The sequence below is a fragment of the Hemiscyllium ocellatum genome, chromosome 18, assembly GCF_020745735.1.
Source record: "Hemiscyllium ocellatum isolate sHemOce1 chromosome 18, sHemOce1.pat.X.cur, whole genome shotgun sequence".
NCBI lineage: Eukaryota > Metazoa > Chordata > Chondrichthyes > Orectolobiformes > Hemiscylliidae > Hemiscyllium > Hemiscyllium ocellatum.
This window is the reverse complement of record NC_083418.1, coordinates 54,609,482-54,627,971: the sequence shown is the minus strand read 5'-3', so window position 1 is coordinate 54,627,971 and position 18,490 is coordinate 54,609,482. Positions and strand designations below refer to the sequence as shown.

The following is an 18,490-nucleotide window of genomic DNA, read 5'->3' as shown; positions in this document are numbered from 1 at the left end:
CACTCCCGTTAATCCATTTTGCTTCAACACACAGATGCAATTTGGACATCCAGAAAAGCCTTTGGGAGGAGGTAAGTACAGGAAGGTTGAGCTTTTGCCCTCAAGTTCCTAGCTATTTGAAATAATTGTATAACAAGAGCACAAAGCGAATCAAAACTTGATGGCTCATTAGCTCGATGCAAGCACTTTGACAATTCAAATTAAACCACTATGACTTCTGTTTCACATTACCACCGCTTGAAATTTTTAAGGCACGGTGAAATAAAAACTCACATGTTGTTAATTGAGAACCTATCAACAGGAGTGCGTTTCTCCCAGCTCTCACCTTAATTAATGTTTGGAATTAGATGAAACAACAGCAGCAGCAAATAGAGCACAATTCACCCAAGCAGAGTGTTAACGCATTATGGTATAAAGAGAATGCTTGCAATGTCTATTTTGCAATACCACACCCCCCCAAAAAAAATGCCACATCCAATAAGTTTATGATTTGTATTTCTATACTAGAGTCATAGAGACGTGCAGCGTGGAAACAGGCCCTTCCGTCCAACCCGTCCATGCTGACCAGATATCCCAACCCAATCTAATCCCACCTGCCAGCACTCGACCCATATCCCTCAAAACTTTTCCTATTCATATACCCATCCAAATGCCTTTTAAATGTTGCAATTGTACCAGCCTCCACAACTTCCTCTGGCAGCTCATTCCATACACGTACCACCCTCTGTGTGAAAAAGTTGTATCTTAGGTCTCTTTTATATCTTCCCCTCTCACCCTAAACCTATGCCCTCTAGTTCTGGACTCCCTGACCCCAGGGCAAAAATTTTGCCTGTTTACCCTATCCACGCCCCTCAACATTTTGTTAACCTATCTCAGGTCACCCCTCAGCCTTCGACACTCCAGGGAAAACAGCCCTAGCCTCTTCAGCCTCTCCCTATAGCTCAAATCCTCCTAACCTGGCAACATCCTTGTAAATCTCCTCTGAACCTTTCAAGTTTCACAACATCTTTCCGATAGGAAGGAGACCAGAATTGCATGCAATATTCCAACAGTGGCCTAACCAATGTCCTGTACAGCTGCAAGATGACCTCCCAACTCCTGTGCTCAATACTCTGACCAATAAAGGAAAGCATACCAAACGCCTTCTTCACTATCCTATCTATCTGCGACTCCACTTTCAAGGAGCTATGAACTTGCGCTCCAAGGTCTCTTTGTTCAGCAACACTTCCTAGGACCTTACCATTAAGTGCAAAAGTCCTGATAAGAGTTGCTTTCCCAAAATGCAGCACCTCACATTTATCTGAATTAAACTCCATCTGCCACTCCTCAGCCCGTTGGTCCATCTGGTCCAGATCCTGTTGTAATCTGAGGTAACCGTCTTCGCTGTCCACTACACCTTCAATTTTGGTGTCATCTGCAAACTTACTAACTGTACCTCTTGAGCTCGCATCCAAATCATTTATGTAAATGACAAAAAGTAGAGGACTCAGCACCGATCCTTATGGCACTCCACTGGTCACAGGCCTCCAGTCAGAAAAACAACCCTCCACCACCACCCTCTGTCTTCTACCTTTGAGCCAGTTCTGTATCCAAATGGCTAGTTCTCCCTGTATTCCGTGAGGTCTAAACTTGTTACTCAGTCTCCCATGGGGAATCTTGTTGAATGCCTTACGGAGGTCCGTATAGATCACATCTACTGCTCCGCCCTCATTTATAAATCTTAGTTGAAAGTAGAATTTGTCACTTCAAGGAGCAGGGGCAGAAACCACAAGCACCAGTGCTTCTCCTGGCCTAGGCCACCAGCCCTGCTTCTAGTTCCATCCAAGTACAGTGACTCTTCCCACTCCACCCTGACCCAATCACACTAGGCCCTCTAAAACCTTGGGTGCTGGTTATTGGACCCTGATATATGTCCCTGCCTGACAAGGAAATTGTTGATGTGAATAGCACACAATGCATTTAATAGGAAGCTTCATTAACATTATGAGAGAGAAAGATATGTTGATAGCATCAAATCAAGTTGGTTGGTTGGAGTTTCAAGTGGAGCTTAAACATCAGTGCAAGACCAGTTGAACTGAATGGCCTGTTTTGTGCTTAGGATCTATCTAATTCTATGGAACTAATATTTATTCCATTTTATTCATAGTCTGGAGAAAACTAAATATCCATATTAAGCTTCTCTTGACTGGATGCCAGAATGGAAAAGTGCAAGCTAGAAATATAGAATATTGCAGCGCATACAGGCCCTTCGGATCTCGATGTTGTTCCAACCTGTCATACCAATCTGAAGCCCATCTAACCTACACTATTCCACGTAGGTCCATATGCTTGTCCAATGATGACTTAAATGTACTTAAAGTTGGCGCATCTACTACCGTTGCAGGCAAAACATTCCATACCCTTACTACTCTCTGAGTAAAGAAACTACCTCTGACATCTGTCCTATATCTATCACCCCTCAATTTAAAGTTATGCCCCCTCGTGCTCGCCATCACCATACTTGGAAAAAGGCTCTCCCTGTCCTCCCTATCTAACTTTCTGATTATCTTATATGTTCTATTAAGTCACCTCTCAACCTTCCTCTCTCCAACAAAAACAGCCTCAGTCCTTTAGCCTTTCCTTGTAAGACCTTCAATACTCTTGCAATCACCCCTATTTTCTGCTGTGCTTTCCCCATTCTCTCCAGTTGCCCTAGATCTCTCCGCATGCTGCCCTGTATTTTCAGTAGACGGTTTTCGAAATCAATATACTCAATGTCTGACTCAACCCTTTTCAGTACAGTCCATGATCTCATTAAATGACAGAACAGCCTAGAGGGTTAAATAGTTTCCTCCTGTTCCTATGCTCCTATGCTTTACTTATAAAACCTCTTTCATTATGTAGCGTCTACAATCCACACAGAGCCCCAGCTCTCAATGAATGGTTCAATATGTGAATCAACGTTATACATATGTGCCCTATCCAGACTGCATTCCTCGAGCAACATTTACAGAGCTCAATGGGAGAAAAACCTGAGAGGGCTAACAAGGAGAGACGGTATAATATGAATTCAAAATGTAAATGAGCAGACAAACCTTGGTACAAAAATAAAATCCTTGAAAATGGCAGGGCAAGTTAATAAAATGGTTAAAAAGGCACATGAGCAACAAGAGAAATAGAATACAAATTCAAAGCGATCATGCTAGAGATCGACTAGGATTCAGCTTAACAGAGCAGATACTTCTATGCATCCTACTTCAGGAAAGATGTACAGGCCTCAGAAAGTGCACAGGAGAGGCTTCCCAGGGTGTTACAAGGGATGGGGGTCTTCTCTCATGAGGATCGTGAGTTTGGAAAGATTAGGGCTTAACCCCTGGAAACAGAGAAGCTTAAGAGGTTTTAAAGAAAAGTAAAGGTTTTGAAAAAGTAGAGAAAAATGAGAGGGTACAGAAAAGATTTACCAGGATGCTGCTGGGAATAGTGAGTATTAGTTATGGGAAGAGACTGCGACGTTTTCATTGGAACTTTCATTAGAGGTTTACAAAATCATGAGGGGTGTAGGTAAGATGAATGGCAGGTGTCTTTTCCCTAGGATGGGATATTTCAAGCCTAAAGGGCATACTTTTAAAGTGAGAGGAGGGAGACTTAAAAAGACATGAGGGGCATTATTTTCAAATAGAGGGTTGGTGTGTGGAATGAATTTCCAGAACAATTGTGGATTAGAGTACAGTTGCAACTTCTAAGACATTTAGGTAACTAAATGAATAAGAAATGTTTGGAGGGATATGGGCCAAGTGCAGACAGGTGTGACTAGTTTAGTTTGGGATTATGGTTGGCATGGTCTGATTGAACCAAAGGGTCTGTTTCCATGCTGTATGACTCTATGACTCTCTATCCATAACCAGAGGTCATGGATTTTAAAATATTGTCAACAGGTCTAGAATAGAAATGGGAAAAATGTTTTTCACTCAGAACTGCCAAGATCCAGAGTGCTCTGTATGAAGAGATAGTGGAAGCAATATAAATAAATAACTTTAGAGAGAAGTTGAACAGGCACTTGAGGAGACCGAACTTAAAGAATTATAAACAAAAACATGGGAATGTGGGACTGACCACAAATGTTCTTTCAAAGAGCCAACAACTCCTCAATAGGTAGAATAGCCTCATTTCGTGTTGCAAGTTTCTATGAAAACTTCCTAAAAAGTGGCTATCCCTCTCATAGGCCTTGCCCACAAGAAATAAGTGAAAGTACATCAAAGGTCTCTGGCTGTGAAACAGTTTGGAATACTATGAATACATATCAGGAGAGGTTTGTTAGGCTAGACACATGAGAGTGTTTCTAGTTGTGTCTGTGCACTAATGAATGACATACATCAAGAGTGACACCTGTTGACAGAAGGACTCACTTGAAATAACGACTGCGACAGCAAGATCCAAGGAATACTGTCTCCAACCCACTTATGTATATAGTATAAAGTTTACCAGCCTCATCCCTCTCTACAACGTCAGTATGATCTCACAGCATTGTGGCATCCTTTGCTCAGTAAAATTTCCTAATCATCCTGATTTATGGTGAAACATTTAAAGCAGTTCTCATTACAAGGCAAATGATCAGAGAAGGCCCGAAGCAGAAAAACTGAGGTACATTGACCCTACAGTTGGAGAAGAGCTGCAGAGATGATCAGCCAAATGGTCAGCGTATGGCACAAGATCCATAACATGGCAAGCAAAGGGTCTAATGACATGACTCAGCAATTGATCACAAATTAATCAACCCACACACTTTGCTTGACCCCAAAACACAGATATAATTTTGGAATGAGTGAGTCCTTGCCCCTATAGAAATTTTGGATCATAAGGTAGACCAGGATCAGGAATCTTACAGCCCCAATGGTCTCCCACCTCAGACGTCCCTTCCAAACCTAATGGAGAGCAGATTATTATGTTTTTATACACCCATATTAGTTACCTGGCTGTTGGAATTTTGCCTGATTTGGTATAGCGGAAGAAATGGCAAAATATTGTAATTTGTTTAAGGCTGTCAACACTTATTTCAGCTCTATCACAGGTACTAATCGCATGAGGCTTAATCAGTGCAGTCAGGAGCCAAGAGAGGAAACATTATTTCTTAATTGGCCTCTACTATTTAGCAGATCACTGTGACTGCAGGAATCTACAAGATACATTTCCTGAGACTGTATCATAGTTTGTGACTTTTTTATGGCTCTACCTGATCTTCTCCCATCCAGATCTCATGTTGCCCAATGCAAATTGTGTACTCTCTACTGTTCTTTCACTGCACCCATACAACTGTACCTTCATCTAACAATTTGACTGAATATTCTAGTATTGTACAACAACAGCCATAAGCAGATGATTGCTCCTTTTATCCCAAGTGATGTCCCACTTGGACCTCCTTCCTCAGCTGGAATGGTTCATGTGGAAGCAATTCTTCTTGATTATGTAGTAATGATCATGGCAGGTGTCCTTCCCAACACATTTGCCTACCAGGTGCCTGAGGACAGAGTGGAAACTTCTAAGTCTTCCACAATATCCATGAGTAAGTATATACTGACAATCTTTCACACAGATGCCATTGAATTCTCTAATTCTATAAGTTTGCCTGTGGATCACAGTACTGCAGCAACAGTTATTTGACAAGCAGGTCCTTCTTTGTCTTCAAAAAGGTCAGCAGTCCATTCTGCTATAGAGTTCCATTGTACGAATGTGATGTTGTATTGTCATGTTATATCATTGGAGTTCTTTGATTGGCCACGTGAGATTCTCCATTCTAATTTTCCTTGATCTCCTTAGATATCAAGCAAGGCTACACCTCAAGGTGCTGCAGAGATCCTGTGTGTTAATGTTTTTATATCAATAATGTCTCCTCCACAACCTACAACCCAGTGGTGAAGAGGTGATGGCCTCATGATATTCCCGCTTGACCATTAATTCAGAAACTCAGGTAATGTTCTCAGGACCAGGTTTGAGTCTCATCATTTTAGGTTGTAGAATTTGAATTCAATAACTATCTGAAAAATTAAAATTGTAATGAAGACCATGAAACTATTGCCAACGGTCAGGAAATACACATGTGGTACACAAATGTCTTTTATGGAAGGAAGCTGCCATTCTTACCTGTTGTGGCCCTTTGTGGATCAGGTTTTGTTAATGCACATTCTAAAGGCTGCATACCTAAGTCTTGCCATTAGCTAGCCAATGGGAAACCTCAATCCAGGAAATTCAGAGAATGGTTTCCACTCTAGAGTACTTCCAAGTTCCAGGCCCACAGCAATGTGGCTGACTCTCATCTGCCCTCTGGGAAATTACAGATGAGCAATGAATGCTGGCCTAGCCAGAAACACTCATCCTCTGAACATTTTTTTTTAATCCTTATTTAGACAAAAACAGAAATTTCAGGAGAAGCTCAACAGATCTAGCAGTATTTGTGGAGAGAAAGCAGAACCAATGTTTTGAGTCCAGTGACTCTTCATCAAGCTGAGTTTCTCCAGCTAAGTCTGTTTACATTTGAAATTTCCAGCTTCTATGGTTCTTGGTTTTATTTTAATGTCCTAATTAGATCAGATGTCTGCTGATGACCTCACAAAAAGTCCACCTTCTTCAGGTTTCAGTAATGATATCTAAGAGCATGTGAATCCCTGGGATCTTCCATAATCTCCTACACTCCATAGTACTGGAGCTTCCTTGTCACGCACAATACAGTGTTCGTGGTTGCATAGCAGCCCTTACATACACTACAGATTAGCCAATCCTTCATGAGGATTCGGTTTTGTAAATGTACGTTCTAGAGGATGCATGCCTAAGTCTTGCCAATGGGAAGCCTACATCCAGGAACCACAGAGAATGGAGTACTTCCAAGCTCCTGAACTTGGACAAACTATCCTCTTACCTACTGCAACGGACATGTCCATCCATTGTTTTGGGCCAATACATAGTATTCTGCCCACCATCCTTCCTTGCTCTCATAAAGATGTTATTTGCCCATGGTCATTCCTATGACAGAGAATGCTGGAGATTCAGATGCTCCATTTCACAAAGTGGGCATTGAAGTTTCTACTTACGATACAGAGACATGTGTGAAATGGATACAAATTACACCCTATCCTCTTTTAGTTTTTCCATCTCTAGGTGCTGACAGTTTGTCTTCTCAGACTACCTTTCATTGATCAGTTTTCAATGCTGCTAATTCAAGTTGCTGTAAAGTATACATCCCTGATGCCAGCAGTTTAGCAGGGAGGTGATGGATAGTGTTATTATCACCAGACTATTAATTCAGAAACTCACATAATGTGCCGGGGTCCCAGATTCAAATCCTGCCACGGCACATGGTGGAATTTCAATTCAATAAAAATCTGAAATTAAAAGTCCAATAATGACCATAAAACCACTGTCAGTTGTCAGGAAAAACCCATTCGGTCCATTAATGTCCTTTAGGGAAGGAAACTGCTGTCCTTACGTGGTCTGGCCTGAATATGACTCCAGACCCAGAATAATGTGGCTCACTCTCAACTTCACAAGCCACTCAGTTGTATAAATCTAAAGAAAGCAGCTCATTAGCAACTTATCAATGTAAACAATGGATGGATGATAATGGCTGACACAGCCCAGTGATGTCTATATTTCATGAGTGACTTGAAAAAAATGTTGTTGCAGATTTCATGTCCAGATGCTTATGATTCTGCCTTCCAACCAATAGAAAGTCAATTACTAATATCCCATCTTGTCCCAGGAATGGGCTGAAAACAGAATCAGAAAGAGATTTGGAGAATGGAAGGGAGGAAAATGTTAATGGTTAAACATCAGGAAAATGTTAGTAATTGAATGACAATGATTTAAAAGGAGACTTCGGAGAGATGCGTGGAGTAAATGTAATCCCCATTGTGTTAATGTTTGGTATCAGTGATGTCTTCTGCTGCAAGGACTCACTGTGATTTGATTTGATTTGGTTTTATTATCACTTGTACTGAAGTACAGAAGTACGTTGAAAAGTGTAGAATGTCACCAAACTAGATGTCATCTTACGTACAAGTACCTAGGTACAGGAACTTAAGAACAAAGTAGAAAGAAATAACAAAGTTAAAAGTTAAATATGGTAGTAATGATAGTATAGTCTAAATCATACAAAATAATAAGTTAAAAGTTACACATTGCAGACTTTCTTATTTTAAATAGAAAATAAAGAAATAAAGCTGAAAGTTCAAACATTACAGTCCTTCTTAGCCACAGTGGGACCGCACTTCAAGGAGTCACATCAAGACCGGAAATCTAAGGCCACATCGGGCTAAGAGACTGTCATGTACCACCGAAAGACCACCATGCTGGGCTCATAGACCAGCATGCAGCCCCACTGAGAGACTTGGAATTCGGACTGCAAGGTTCTATGAATGCATTCTCCTATTCATTCATGTAAATAGTGTAAATGGTTAATTAAAGTTTCTGCTCACCAGTATGAAAACAAACCTACTTCTATCTACAAGTAAAAAGTGAGGTCTGCAGATGCTGGAGATCAGAGCTGAAAATGTGCTGCTGATTTAAAGCACAGCAGGTCAGGCAGCATCCAAGGAACAGGAAATTCGACATTTCAGGCCAGAGCCCTTCATCAGGAAAGATTCCTGATGAAGGGCTCTGGCCCGAAACGTTGAATTTCCTGTTCCTTAGATGTTGCCTGACCTGCTGTGCTTTAACCAGTAACACATTTTCAGCTACTTCTATCTACAGCCATTGTATGGTCTTATGATTCGGGGAAAAGGAAAACTAAAGGTCATTGATATAAAATAGTCACTAAGAAATCCAATAGAAATTTCAGAAGAAACTCCTTTACCCAGAGGCAGTGATCAGAGATTTCTTTAACCAGGATGATGCAGCTGTAACAGTATTCACTACCCTTTTGTCTATGAATTATATGTTCTGAATTTAAGTCCCACTGCCGAGCTGTTTCTCATTCCAAAGACATCATGTGAACAATGACAACAATGCAATATAAGGAACTATGAATTTCTCTGGAGGTTTAAATTACTCTCTGCAAAACAAACTGTTCTTTAGATTGTAGAAATTTATGAATTTATTAACTCAAGAACAATAAGTAATGTAACATGTGTGCATATAAATTAGAAATAAAAGGTGAGTCAAAAGGATAAATCTTTTTTTAATTGTTATGTAGATCTGTTTCTGATTTGTTTACAAAGGGCAAATAGTTGAAAGTTGCAGCCATTGTGGTGAAGATTTCCAGTAGCATTGACGGGGATAGGCTAACATCAACAACATGCTCAAACAGTTGAGCAGCATGTGCAGTGTGTACCATCAAATGCAATCAATTGCCATCAACTATCAAGGCATAAAACAAGATTTTCAGATTGCATTGCTACATTTTTGGGCAACATTAATGGATACTATCTCCAGCATAAATTATCCAGGAAGGCAAGTGTGAATGACCTTCCCTCTCAATCAATTGTCTAACATTTTGAGACACAGGACATTCTTCTTCAATGACAGAGGAGAATGAAGGACACGTATGATCAGACAACAAGTAAACAATGACCACAACCACCCACCAGTTGCAGAGTGCAAATCAGAAATTTATGGATACCAGAAAAGTCTTCTAAGATATCCAATTAGCTAGGTCACATGAAATCATTTAAGATCATGGTGCTACATTGCGAAAGCAGAGACGCCAGTCCAGAAAAATGTATAACATGCCAACCATTTATTTAGTCATGACTTGGAGATGCTGGTGTTGGACTGGGGTGTACAAAATTAAAAATCACACAACACGAGGTTATCGTCCAACAGGTTTATTTGGAAGCGCTAGCCTCAGAGCTCCTTCATCAGGTGGTTTAAGTGCCTGGATTGTAATATATCAATTAAATTTCAGGAGGTGTAATAAAAGTTCACTGAACTCATCAGCACTCCATGACCATGTCTTGTCCTTATATTATGGGAGTCAACACACTATCACTGCGTGATTTTTGCAGATCATTAGATTACTTACAGTGTGGAAACAGGCCTTTCGGCCCAACAAGTCCACACCGACCCGCCGAAGCACAACCCACCCATACCCCTACATTTACCTCTTACCTAATACTACGGGCAATTTATCCTGGCCAATTCATCTGACCTGCACATCTTTGGACTGTGGGAGGAAACCGGAGCACCCGGAGGAAACCCACGCAGACACGGGGAGAACGTGCAAACTCAACACAGTCAGTCGCCTGAGTCGGGAATTGAACCTGGGTCTCAGGCGCTGTGAGACAGCAATGCTAACCACTGTGCCACCATGCCGTCAGCTATCGCACCTTACTATCACATCAAAAAATAGTTGAGAAGGAAAGAAAACTTTTGAAACTACTGGAACTAGCAAATCCACTATCATTTCCAGAGTCTCGAGCTACTAAGGTTGAAACTTCTAACAGTAACTTCCACAATCCAAATTCAACCTCTATGAACACCATTCATTGCTTGCTGACCAGAAGACCATCAGCAAGAATCTCATAAACTCTGACGTGTTCAAACAATGTTTCTACTGTTGTAGTACTTACCCAAAGCACTTAGAGTATGTGTGAGTAAAAAAAGGAAATCTTGAGAAAACTCAGCTATTTTTCTGGTCTTTACCCCATACCAGCATAATCAACTACTAAGACCAATGCTACATACGCCAGGAACATCAAAAAGGTGAGTGAATTCAACCAAAATGGAGATAGATGATCCGGATCTTTTCTTTTGCTCTCTTTTAGACATAGCACCCGGCCACATGACAGTGACAATTTGTTGCTTGGACATAGATACATCATAGACACATCAACATCTTTCAGTGTAATAGTATACAAAATGTTCAAGAGGCTTCAGGTTTGCTTCATTCACCTTAAAGCAGTGAACACAGAAGTTTTCCATTGCAACAGTAATAAAGGACTGAACATTCTCAGGACTGCCAAAATGCCAATCTCATTCAAAGGCATCAGAACAAATGGTGTATTTCAAGTTACAGAGTCATAGAGATGTACAGCATGGAAACAGACCCTTCAGTCCAACTCGTCCATTCCGACCAGATATCCCAACCCAATCTAGTCCCATTTGCCAGCATCCGGTCCATATCCCTCCAAACCCATCCTTTCATATACCCGTCCAAATGCCTTTTAAATGTTGCAATTGGACTAGCCTCCACCACTTCCTCTGGCAGCTCATTCCATACACGTACAACCCTCTGCGTGAAAAAGTTTCCCCTTAAGTCTCTTTTATATCATTCCTGCTCACCCTAAACCTATGCCCTCTAGTTCTAGACTCCCCAACCCAGGGAAAAGATTTTGTCTATTTATCCTATCCATACCCCTCATGATTTTATAAACCTCTATAAGGTCGCCCCACAGCCTTCAATGTTTGAGGGAAAACACCCCGAGCCTATTCAGCATCTCCCTGTAGCTCAAATCCTCCAACCCTGTCAATGTCCTTGTAAATCTTTTCTGAACCCTTTCAAGTTGATCACTTTGTGCCACATGCTGAGTGTCACATGCATACCAACAACATTATCAAATAGCATGCTGACCTCTTACTGGAATCAGCAAACAGAAATATGTCATATGTAAGTTATGTGTAGATCCTAAAAGAACATGAACAGTGTTGAATAATATTTAATGACAGAAAGCAGATTGAGAAGGAACGTCCAAGTCTATTTGACCTTGACATGATTGAGAAACTGAAGGATGAGCTTTGCCTTTGCATCTCACCCATACAAGGAACACTAGGAACAATCCAATTCTCCATTGATATGCAGTCACTGAACCAAGCCATATAACAAGAAAAAACACTCAATACTGCAAACTGATGATATCATAAAGTGCATGATTCTAAACACTTCACTGAACTTGACTTCGATATGGGCTCTAGTCAAGTCAAGCAGAAGAACTGAAATATCTTGTAGTATTCTACATGCACAGTGGACTTTTTTTTAATGCAACAGCACCGACTTTGGAGTCAATTCAGCAGCTAAACTATTTCAGCGCATGGTTCAGTCTGTACTTCAAGAACGTGAGGGCATTATGGACACCAATGATGACATTCTCATCTACAGTCACACTGAAAGTGAGCTTGAGACCTGCCTACAATATTTTTGAGAATGTAACCTGACCTTGAACAAAGATAAATGTTTGTACAGTAGAAGTAGAATCTAATTCTTCAGTTGTGTGTACAGTGGCGAAGAAGCATCGTCTGATCCATTTAAAGTTGAAGTCATTGCAAATGTTGCAAATCCAGCAAATATGCAGAATCCAATGTCCACTCATAAGTTCATAAGAAATAGGAGCAGAATTAGGCCAATCGGCCCATCGAGTCTAGTCTGCCATTCAATCGTGACTAATATACTCCTGACACCTGTTTTCCTGCCTTCTCCCCATTACCCTTCAACCTAATACTACTCGGACTCATCAAGTACTATAATGACTTGTTACACTATCTGCTTCTGTATGCGATCTAATGAAAAGGACACCACACAGTGGGAGTGTATCACAAAACAGGATGTACAGCAGATTAAATAAAGGTTGCTGGCAAGTTTTCCCAAATGCCAATAGCAATGCTGAGAAAATCATCCAACTAGTCATGGATGCACAACAAGGCAGAAAAACCCTCAATTGTTGCAATGGCAAGGAAATCACAATTATCTATGCAGCAAAGTTATTTACAAACAGAGATAGAAGTGGTCAGAATCATATGGGATCCCCTGCAGTTCCATTTCAATTTTTACAGAAACCAGTTAAAGTTTAAGTTTGATTATAAACCACTCATAGGCTTGTCCAATAATAACCCATCTACAGTGTGTTGTATATTCAACTTCAAAAGTATGAGATTGGTGTTGAGTACCAGCCAAAGAAGCTCAACCTTATGGATGGTCTTTCATGACATCCATTGCCAACACAGTCCTTGTGGTCAGAAAACTTGCTGCAAAACAACATCTTAGCATTATAAGCTGGTGTCAAAGTGGCCCAAACAAACGGGTTTCCAAGGGGCAACACAAGATGAAGTATTACACAATGTATAGTAGCTATGGAATCATGAGATGTGATTTAGAAAATAAGAACAGGTGTAGGCTATTCAGCCCCTGCTCTGCTGTTCAGTAAGATCATAGTTATTCTATTGTCTAACTCCATATGTTAGCCTTGTTAATGGCAGATCTAAATTTAACAGTTGAATGAGTATAGACTTCCACTTGAGGAAGAGAGTTCCAACCCTCTAGTACTGTTCTCTTGTAGAGGTGCTTCTAAAATCTCTACTGAATAACCTGGCCTAAATTCTTATACTATGAAATCTGCTTCTAAAATCTCTAACCAGTGGAAATAATTTATCCAACCCTGTCTTTCCTTGTCAATTTTCTGAAGACCATGATTAATTCACCCCTTAATCTTCTAAATTCTACAGGATAAAGAACTAATTATCTAAACTCACTTCATAACTTAATCATTGAAATCCAAATCTCATCTTTGTAAAACACTACTTGAAGCTCGATCACATTTTGATCGCTTTTTGACCAATGCTCACAAGCTACTAGGTCACTCATTAAATCAGGCTCATTGAAAGAGCAATTTTTGACACAAAAATGATTTGGATGTGAGCATAAGAGGTACCGTTAGTAAGTTTGCAGATGACACCAAAATTGGAGGTGGAGTGGACAGCAAAAAGGGTTACCTCAGATTACAACAGGAGCTTGACCAGATGGGCCAATGGGCTGAGAAGTGTCAGATGGAGTTTAATTCAGATAAATGCGAGGTGCTGCATTTTGGAAAAGCAAATCTTAGCAGGACTTTTTACACTTAATGGTCAGGTCCTAGAGAGTGTTGCTGAACAAAGAGACCTTGGAGTGCAGGTTCATAGCTCCTTGAAAGTGGAGTCGCAGGTAAATAGGATAGTGAAGAAGGCATTTGGTATGCTTTCCTTAATTGGTCAGAGTATTGAGTACAGGAGTTGGGAGATCATGTTGCAGCTGTACAGGACATTGGTTAGGCCACTGTTGGAATATTGCATGCAATTCTGGTCTCCATCCTATCAGAAAGATGTTGTGAAACTTGAAAGGGTTCAGAGGAGATTTACAAGGATGTTGCCAGGGTTGGAGGATCTGATCTATGGGGAGAGGCTGAACAGGCTGGGGCTGTTTTCCCTGGAGCATCGGAGGCTGAGGGGTGACCTTATACAGGTTTACAAAATTATAAGGGGCATGGATAGGATAAATAGGCAAAGTCTTTCCCCGTGGTCGGGGAGTCCAGAACTAGAGGGCATAGGTTTAGGGTGAGAGGGGAAAGATATAAAAGAGACTTAAGGGGAAACTTTTTCATGCAGAGGGTGGTACGTGTATGGAATGAGCTGCCAGAGGATGTGGTGGAGGCTGGTACAATTGCAACATTTAAGAGGCATTGGATGGGTATATGAATAGGAAGGGTTTGGAGGGATATGGGCCGGGTGCTGGCAGGTGGGACTAGATTGGGTTGGGATATCTGGTCGGCATGGATGAGTTAGACCGAAGGGTCTGTTTCCATGCTGTACATCTCTATGACTCTATGAAAATAAGCAAATCGTGACAACTACATCTGATCTATATTATGTAAAAACTGCCTTGTCGTTCCACAATTACTGAAGCAAAATGGTGTTTGTTTAGTATGTCCAGGACACCTGGAAGTTTCTAAAGTAAACCATCCCTTAGAGAAAGGTTATGAAAATCAAATGTATGGTACAGCACAAAGTCAATCAGTGTGTGTCATGTCAAGCAACTACAACGTTAAATTTTCATGATCCTGTCAAGATGTCTGAACAAGAATCCAGGACCATGGACTGGAATTAGCACTTATTTAGTAGATTTGCACAGTCATGAATACTTGTTTGCTTTTACTGATGACAACAATCATGGAAATAATTGTGTTTACTTCAATGAAGATCATCATTCCAACATTTTACAAGAGCTTTGCCTTTTGGGGTGAAAAGTGACAATAGACACCAATCAACAGCAGTTGGTCCCACAAATCTGTGAACTAACCATGTTGCACTTGCCAAATAAAATCACACCTCCTTAAACTCGAACTAATTGAGAAGTCAAAAAGATTTATGGATACTTTGAAAAAGTGTTATGTACAACTCTACAGTTGAGATCAAGTCATGGAAGCAAGAATTGTATTATTTTCTTCACTACAATAGAGCAATCAAATCTCCAGCTACATCACCAGGAACATCCTGTGCATACACAGTTTTCCAGAGCTAAGTATCAGCAAATACAATTGAGGACAGAATGATTTAATGAGAGTGAATGCAAAGCAAGCAATTAAATTTAAAGGTAGACCACCAAAATGATGAAAAAATTAATTGTGGAATATGATGGTCATATTAGAAAGCAAACAACCCCTTATAACATATAGCTACTTGTTGTGACCACCAAAAAGAATCAATGATCAATCTTGAACTCTGAAAACAATTATTATGCCGAAGTCTCAGTGAAAAGCATGAATTAAATGAGACCAGACCTGATGTTAAATGATGTGCAATTTGTGAGTGAATTATCCATCACACTTAAATGAGTATGGCTCAGACTTTCTGATGACTAGATCAGGGTGGCACAGTGGCCAGTGGCTAATGCTACTGCCTCACAGTGCCAAGGACCCAGGTTCCATTCCAACCTTGGTTGACTGTGTGGATCAATAGCTAATCTAATTTCTGAGTAGCTATACATCTTACCTTACACATCTGCATCTACAGCACCTCCAGATCACTTATACCACACAAACCCTAGCCTGACAACCTCCAGAAGCTGACTCACGTATTAGTGCCAGATATGACACAATACACTCTCCCATCTGACATCCCCTCCTCACTGAAGCTGATTCAAGCCTAAACTTTGCCACACCTGACTCAATCATCTCCCATTCCAGACTCAACAACCTCCCCTGCTCTGCTGTGAGATCCAACTCACCCCCAAACAAACCTGATATCTCCACTAAACCAGGTCTACCCTAAACACTCCATCATTTAACTGGCCCCCTTGAGCCCTTGCATTCTATATACTGATACCCTAGTATCCTATCCACCTGGCATCCTATTTGCCTGGCACCTTATGTAACTAACTCCCTACCACCCTTTCCACCTGGCAACCCACTCTGCTGGCATCCCAACCTCACACTTCCCTTATGCGCTTACCCATTCACAAGAGTTCTCATAGTCACTGTCTGTGACACTGGACTTTTTAATTTCAGATTGTAGCAATTGACTACAGTGATAGAACAGGCATGATTTGCCTTTCCCTGACTGTTTTACACTGTTAGGGATCTGTCAGAATAGAAGGATGGGTCCATATTTCTGAAGGAGCCTTGAGCAGTGTCTCTTGTCAGAAATGTGGAACTTACTGATTTCATAAAACATAAGGAGCAGAGTGGTAACCTGAGTGTGACTGACACTTGTCAGGAAATCCGGCCCTCTTTTGCAAAGTGAACTGTTTTTGATCGGTGAAGAAATATTTCACTTCATTGTAGATAACAGTGCAATGTTAAAAAATGCGCAAGTTAAAAATGTAATAAATTGAATATTAGACCATAAGACCATAAGATATAGGAGCAGAAATTAAGCCATTCAGCCCATTGAGTCTGCTCCACTATTCAATCATGGCTGATAATACTTTCAACCCCATTCTCCCACTTACTCCCCATAATCTTTGATCCCCTTGATAATCAAGAAATTATCTATTCCCGTTTTAACCAATGACCTGGCCTCCACAGCCTTCTGTGGCAATGAATTCCATCGATTCATCACTCTCTGGCTGAAAAAGTTTCTCCTTACCTCCGTTCTAAAGGATCTTCCCTTTGCTCTAAGGCTGTGCCCTAGGGTCCTAGTCTCTCCTGCCAATGGCAACATCTTCCCAACATCCATGTCTGTCCAGGTGTTCTGTATTCCAGTGATGCTTAAGTTTATTATTTGCCGTTTAGAAACAAATCAATTAAACATGCAATATCTCTTTTACAGAGGAGTATAATTTTTTGAGCAGTGTCATATTGTTCATTTTATTCACTTGAAGCTGCCACACAGAAATATACCAGCAGAGGGAAGCAGAAGAGAGAATGTTTAAGTAAAGAAACCATTTTGAATACTTTAATTCTGGTCAGTGTCTAACTGTTGCTATTCCCAAGAACCTCATAGGCTTGCTGGATTGAATAGTCTGTTTCTGTGCCATATGTCCTATGTTTTTCCACAAGCAGCAAGCTCATCAGTATTGTCACAGTTCACTCGCTTAGACACTAGCAGAGAAACACCAAGAGAAATTTTAGAAAAATGAAATGCATATGGTACAGCATTGATATTTTGCTCAATGTAAATGTTCAGTACAGTGACATTCAGACTGAAGTCATCATATAGTCCTGCTGTGTGGTAACAGGCCATTCAGCCCAACAAGTCCACACCAGCCCTCCAAAGAGCATCTCAACCTACCCTATCACCCCACATTTCCCATAACCCGACAAACCTTCACATCCCTGGACATGATAGACAATTTAGCATGGCCAATACACCTAATCTTCACATATTTAGACTGTGGGAGGAAACCGGAGGAAACCCACGCAAACACAGGGAGAACATGCAATCAAGCCCAGGGCCCTGGCGCTATAAGGCAGCAGTGCTAACCACTGAGCCACTGCCACCCAAACATCGCTTGATAAGGAAAAGAAATGTCATAGACAAGCCCCTTGGCCAATAATTGAGTGTCGCCTTCAATCCCACCAGTCAACAATAGGAACACAAGAGGAGGCCATTCATCTCCTCCAACCTGTCCCACCATTCAATTAAAACAGAACTAAAAGATGCATCTAAAATCCATTTATTCACTTCAGTTTTCAATACTCCTGTCTAACAAAGACCTATCAACTCCAGTTTTGAAATTTTTCACTTACGCCTAACAGCTAACAGCTGTGGGGAGACAGTTCCAAATTGCCACCACACTTCATACGTAGAAATTCTTCCTGATATCGCCCTGAACTGCCTCGCTCTGATTTCAAGGTTCTTGACACGAACTGTACTACTCCCAGGCAAATTGTTCCTAACTATCCCATCAAGTCCTTAAATTAGATTGCATTAGATTAGATTAAATTAATCTTTGCTAGTTAAGGGAATACAAACATTGAGCATACTATATCATTAAATATACCTTATTTTGGTATCCCAGAAAATGACTGAAAGCAGGACTGATTTTCAAAGCAATTACCTACCATTGATTGCTAACTCCATTCTGAGATTTACTTTGTGCCATGTTTAATAATTTTGCCCACAGTTTCCTCACTATGTAATAATAGGTTTGCAGTCTAATTAAAATAGCTCTATTTCTTTCCATTGCTTTTTTGCTGTTTTATTTGGCTGGATCTGAGTCTGCATGAGTCATTTCAATGCACATGGAAACAATTAGGATCTGGGAAAAAATATTTTGACTCCACAGACAAATGCACCCTTCAGACACAGCCGGAGACTTCTCTCTGTGTAAGCTATCAAG

The 18,490-nt window shown here is 40.7% G+C and overlaps 1 protein-coding gene across 1 annotated transcript in view; it reads left to right on the top strand.

The window, feature by feature from the left end:
* Positions 1–18,435: 18,435 nt before the first annotated feature.
* Positions 18,436–18,490, top strand: part of olfml1 (olfactomedin-like 1) — a 40,363-nt gene continuing 40,308 nt past the window's right edge. Inside the window, exon 1 of the mRNA XM_060839035.1 lies at positions 18,436–18,477. The gene's annotated coding sequence lies outside the window, so the exon portion shown is untranslated. The remainder of the gene's footprint in view (positions 18,478–18,490) is intronic.